The sequence below is a fragment of the Watersipora subatra genome, chromosome 9, assembly GCF_963576615.1.
Source record: "Watersipora subatra chromosome 9, tzWatSuba1.1, whole genome shotgun sequence".
Lineage (NCBI taxonomy): Eukaryota > Metazoa > Bryozoa > Gymnolaemata > Cheilostomatida > Watersiporidae > Watersipora > Watersipora subatra.
In genome coordinates, this window is record NC_088716.1 from 4,463,405 (window position 1) to 4,469,271 (window position 5,867).

The 5,867-nt window shown below is 37.0% G+C and overlaps 1 long non-coding RNA gene across 1 annotated transcript; it reads left to right on the forward strand.

The window, feature by feature from the left end:
• The first annotated feature begins 296 nt into the window (after positions 1–296).
• Positions 297–3,729, forward strand: LOC137404541 (uncharacterized). The gene is made up of 3 exons (XR_010979700.1): positions 297–436; positions 661–1,042; positions 3,423–3,729. It is a non-coding gene; the product is annotated as an uncharacterized lncRNA (long non-coding RNA).
• The last annotated feature ends 2,138 nt before the right edge of the window (positions 3,730–5,867 follow it).

Genomic DNA, 5,867 nt, shown 5'->3' on the forward strand with positions numbered 1-5,867 from the left:
GGATCTTGGTCTGGTGGCTTAAAGTTCCAGTCATGTCATTCAATGAAAATTTATCACGAAACTCGTTCCATCCGTAAAGCAAAAGTTCATGAATTACTGTGTCATTTGTCAGTATGCTAGCTGAGTAGTTCAAATAAATCAAATTGATGTCATGCAAACCAGTAATTAGAGTCATGTTACCACTGGAATGATGATAATAGTAAAACTTGCCATTCAATGACACTGGGACTTCTTGGTTCACTGAGCATTCATCTACACTAGGCATATGCGTAATGATATTAGTGTGTGTGTCTAACCAAACGGATTCATAGTTGCCAGCTATCATTGCCTTCAAAGGAATGCGCGTTGAACAAGTTTCACTTGTAGCTATACTATATTGCCGTATTTCTTCACAAGGGTAGACAGATATTATGTTATGCGTCAATTTAGCATAAAGGTATGTGTGATTTAGTAAATGTCGGGCTGCTAAGGTGGGCTGGCGTTCAAGCGCTGTAACTACTAATTGAACTAATGATTGCATTGCCTGACAATTGATTTTAACTGAGCTTTGAAAAAGATGATTGTAATTTGTTTGGATACGCAGTTCTAAAGCTTGCAATTTAGCATTTACTTCTGAATCAGTGACCCTGCCATCTAACTCTCGCTTTTCTCTACTTGTAGAAACATTTGCGCGGCTACATGCCATACCCTGATCTGAAAGCTCTACTGTCCCACCACATATTGTATCTTGCCGTACTACCCTGGACTTTGTAAAAGTTAGTACAAGCTCCCCACTATCACTTAACCAAGTGCTATCTTGCACTTTACCGGGAAAGGTGCGATGAGGGAGATACTGACACTCCTCTCGCCCTTCCGGCTGCCACAGGATAGCTGAACCATCACGCAATGCGCAGAAACCTGACAAGTATTCGCAATGACTAACTACGCCTACAGGACTTTCTATCTGCTCCGATTTTCCGTGTCTTTTAAATATGGTCGTCTCGTACATGTATGAATTCGTCACTTCAAATTGATACTCAGTGCAGCACTTGAAGCCAGTATGGTAAGTCGGTTCAACTAAATTGTCAGTCTGATAAATAGTCCCCACTTTCACTAGGTCACCATGAGGACTCGTGTTCCATGTCACCATACTATAGCATGAGTCTTTAGTCACTGTCTGGTCAATGTAATCGTCTGTCCGTTTTTTGTTTTCACCAAAGAAGCCAGCTTGTGTAGTAGTCAGTGTTCTCACTATTTTGCAATGGTATGCAGTGCTGCGATATTGAATAAAATTTGGCTTGAAAATCGTCAATAGTAAAGGAATTGGTTCATGCGCAGTCTCAGTGTCAGGTAAAATGCAAGGTGGCAAGTCTGGGATTTTAAATTGTGCCATAGCATGAACTGTCTTACAAAGCATCGGTGCTTGCGCTCTAGCCGTAGAGCAGAGTACAAGCAATATCAGCAAAACAGGCCAAATGGTAATGTTTAATTTCTTTGTCAGTCTGCTATAGTTATTTTCCATCAACGGTAAATCATGGCGTGCTACAAGTGTGCAGTCATCCGTACAGTCCAAGTCAGTTGTCATACCAATAAAGTCCTGCTCGCTAATGAGCTCATTGTCACAAGCTTTTGTAGTACACCCTATAGAAAATCCTTCTGGCTTAGCCATCTCAAGTTCTACTGCGGCTACAGCTTCCCTATCAGCCTCAACTGCATAATTAATCACAACATTTTCCTCTTTGGAATGCATAGCTGCGCTAGGAACTGCAGCTGCTTCCCTAGCTACAGTTGCCTGCTCCTCTTCATTTACAAAAACAAAGTCAACAAAGTCTATGTCTGCCAAACTAGGTTCAGTATCTACTGCTTCACTAGCAATGATATCAAAAGGCATACTATTTTCAATTACATTGCTATCTCCTTCCCTCATACTTGACGCAGGTGGGGGTAGCTGCGCAGAAATAGCATTTGATGCTACAGGGCGGTTACTGGCCATCCTATTTCCCCAGGCCGGATTAGCAACGGGTGCTGATGCCAAAAATTGTTTAAACCATTGAGGCATTTCCTCCTCAAATGTCTGTCTGGGCATATAATTATCTCTCCTATAATTGTTTCTTTGGAACCTACTCTCATTTTGCACTGGCCGGTAATTCTGGTTCAAATCCCTTCTATTGGTGCTATACTCATCACGATTTGGTCGGCTCTCACGACCACTACCAAATCCACCCCTGTTTGAGCTATTGTATCCACCCCTAAAACTCTCAAATTGTCTTTTATTGCACTGGCCTATTAAATGCAAATTGCTACCACACCTAAAGCATTTCTTCTCTCTAACCTCAAAACGTTTATTTTGTGGTGGGTTTTTACCTCCCACGCAACTAGCTGCTACTACTTTAGCAGGCGCCACTGCTTGCTCTGCTTGCAAGCCTGTTTCTACGCTAACAGCTGCTTTCAATAATTCGGCAAGCGTTTTTCCTTGCAAAGCCATTATGCTTTCCCTAATCTTGGGTTTGAATCCCATTCTAAAGTGCAAAAGGATGAAAGGGTTTTCTTCCCCACTACTGCTATTTGCCACAATCATCCTAAATCGCTCATAATATTCTTTTACTGACTCCCCCTGTTTTTGCCTAATAGAGGAGATTTCCATGGCAATTTGCTCCTCTCCCTTCACTGCTGTTAATTTTTCGCGTAACAAGCGCCTGACTGAATAAAATGACGCCTCATTTCCAAGCGTCTCCCTAGCTTCTCTTAAATATGCTGCTGCTAGCCCCTTTAGGTACAAACCTAACACTAGCACCCATGAAGTCTCTGGCACTTCATTTAGCAAACAGCATGTCTGAAATTTTGATATGAAAGATTCAAAATCTTCTCCTGATTTACCTTCAAAAGAAAGGCCAAATCGTACCCAATCCTTTTGTGAGCCTCTACTACTCTGCACAAAATTGTCCCTACCAGGCATTATGTCACCACTTACCCTTTCGTCGTCGCGATCCCTCCTGTTCGCTCTGCTGTCATTATGCTCCATCATCCGCTCCATCATCATCTCCAGGCGAGCCATTCTTTGGTTTGTTGCCTGGACTACCTCCGACATCTCTATATATCCTGCATCCACATCTGGCTCTACTCCTGCTCCGTTAACACTTGATCGGTTGCTCGACATAGTTTAATGTTTGTATTTTATTCCTTCGTTTTTTTTCTTCTGACACCAGTGTAATAGTTGGGTGCGACGTGTAGTTGTTAGACTACCAACTATCTTCGTATCGAATAAGATATGTGCTTGTGGGTTATTATCAAACTTTATTATATATTGCTCTCACAGCTCACTTACTAATTTACGCACGCTAATGATTCTCATACACAGCCTTATATACTATTCACAATAACAATAGAGTCCCAGAACCGAATGGTTACGATATCAATTAATTAGAAAACCTTTGTTCATACAGGAAGCAAGATACAAAGACACTTGAACGGATTGGAAGGATGACCATGCCAGACTATAATTAACATATTAATATAACAGATTCGATCGTAAAGATTATGGAGAGGAAAACCTTTGTTGACTTCTGGCGATTATTTCATAAACATTGCGTTACCTGTTGGTCATTGTCTTCATTGCAACATTTAGGTGGTGACAGTCTAATGAGATGTTTCTAACATATCCATTGTGTGGTAATAACTAACAGGATTTTCGAAATGAGTCTAATGAGTCAAATATGTAGTTTATGTGAACGATATGAATGTCGTAAGATAGAGAAAATAAAGTGCTATTAAATTGTATTTGACCTCTATCTTACAAAAGCCTAGTACTTTTAATAATTACTTTTATTTATTTATTTTACTTTTAGTATTAGTACTTTTAATCCAGCAACTATATTACACATAGCTTTATGTTTGCTAATTTTTTAGGGAAGCAGGTTGCAAATAAAAAGCTTGATAGTTTCACAGTTATGTGGTTTTCCTTACATAAATTTAGATTATTTTGTAGCAGTTGTAGTTGACTGTAATGAACACCAAGTTTCTAACTAAGTAATGTAGGCCAATATCTACATACAACATATTATGTTCAGCCTATCATTGTTACATGTATAATCTCATATTCAGTCTAAAGAGATACTCTAGTTACTACACTTACTCAGAGCTCCAGATGTTCCACTTTTACTTCTGAACCCTGATGAACCAACACTATTTTCAGCTCTGACATCAAACTCATATTCCTCTACTCCATCAACATAAAATACTGCAGTTGTCTCTTGTTTAACTGTTAGTGGGCCTCCATTCAGTTTGTAGCGATAATTCAACTTATCCCCACAGTTGGCTTTGGTTGGTGGCTAAAATATGGAGATACAAGTATGTTAATATTATTGCACTCATTAAAATAGTTTATTTGAGAAGATATAGAAGTCATATTAGAAAATATTTAAAATGATTATGCTTTTTTTAGTTTATTTAAATGCTGTAAGAACATATTCAAAAGATATATTTTACAAATATATTACAGTGTTTTATAACTACATTTTGTAAACTGCCATATTTATATACACACGCGTATATATATTTGCAAACGGCACCGGTTGGTGTATAAAATGCACATTCTATGTTAATTTGTTTTCTAAATCAACAAGATTTATTTTTTTATTCATGAATAATCATTGAATTATATTTAAAAATTAACCTATCTCACTTGGCTAACTCTATCTCTTTATAATACTCGTCGAATTTTTAAGCATGTTTGAGACAAATAAGCTTTTCCTACCTGCCAGGATACAGTATACTTCCATCTCTGTCTGTCACTGTTCTGAGTTTTTGTAGGTGTGAATGTGATTGTTCCTGGTAGTTCAGGAGCTACATAAATGAACAGATGCAAAATTCAAAACAGCGATATCTCTAGAAATGGTTTTAAAAAGTTAAGAAAGTAAGGGCAAATCTTCAAAGCTAAGTTCAAAGAATTCTCAGTTATTCTATCAGTCAGAAAAGTCATAAAACATAAATCAGTAGTTATTAAACATGTAAATGAGCTGCTACAAGTAGTTCATCATCGTCTAGTATAAGATTTGCAACTAATAATAATCTCTGATAGAAATATGATGTAAGATATTTCTTCTGATCAACTTATAGGTTTTATGTTTGCTCTAAAGCTTATTTATACCACAGATAAAAACCAGCTTGACTAAGCAATATACGACTTTTTCTCTTAAATCAGTCATAGTTATTGTAATTCTTACCCTAAAAGTTTGACCTTGCACATAATAAGGTCAATGTTGTTTTTAGCTTTATAAATCTAAAATTTATTCACTACACATTATTTGCTAAAAAGATCAATTATAGAATAATAATTTAAGCTTTGAGCTATGTATACTGCCTATATCCTGTTACGTAGATATCCCAATTTGCTTTCAAAGAGTTCACATTTTTTATGAAACACTGCTAGTGCAAGTGTTTCGGTTTTGCATACCTTCTACTGAATCGTCAGATTGAATTAGGTAGTCAGCAGATATACTATAAAAATAGTATGTTAGAAAGCGGATTCAAAACAATCAAGAAAGAGCAAAATATCCGCCATGGGTTTTAGCTAGTTATTTTTTTGATACAGCGGTTGTATAATCATGCATTTGAAAAAAAACTAGTGGTCTATATATGTATATGTATATCTATTTATGCTTGGTGTCTCTATAATACAAAACCCAAATTGTGAGTTATAGCAACATAACCAAAGCTTGGTGCATGTGTCATAAATGTACTAACTAAAAAGTACTGTTTAACTTCTTAAAATATATACACAGTAAAATGAGACAGGCTTGCATCTGTATTTTTCAAAAACCAAAAAATTAATTTATTTTTTGGAAAATGTATTTTATGCTAATGTGTACTGGGGTTTTTGATGAGCCATA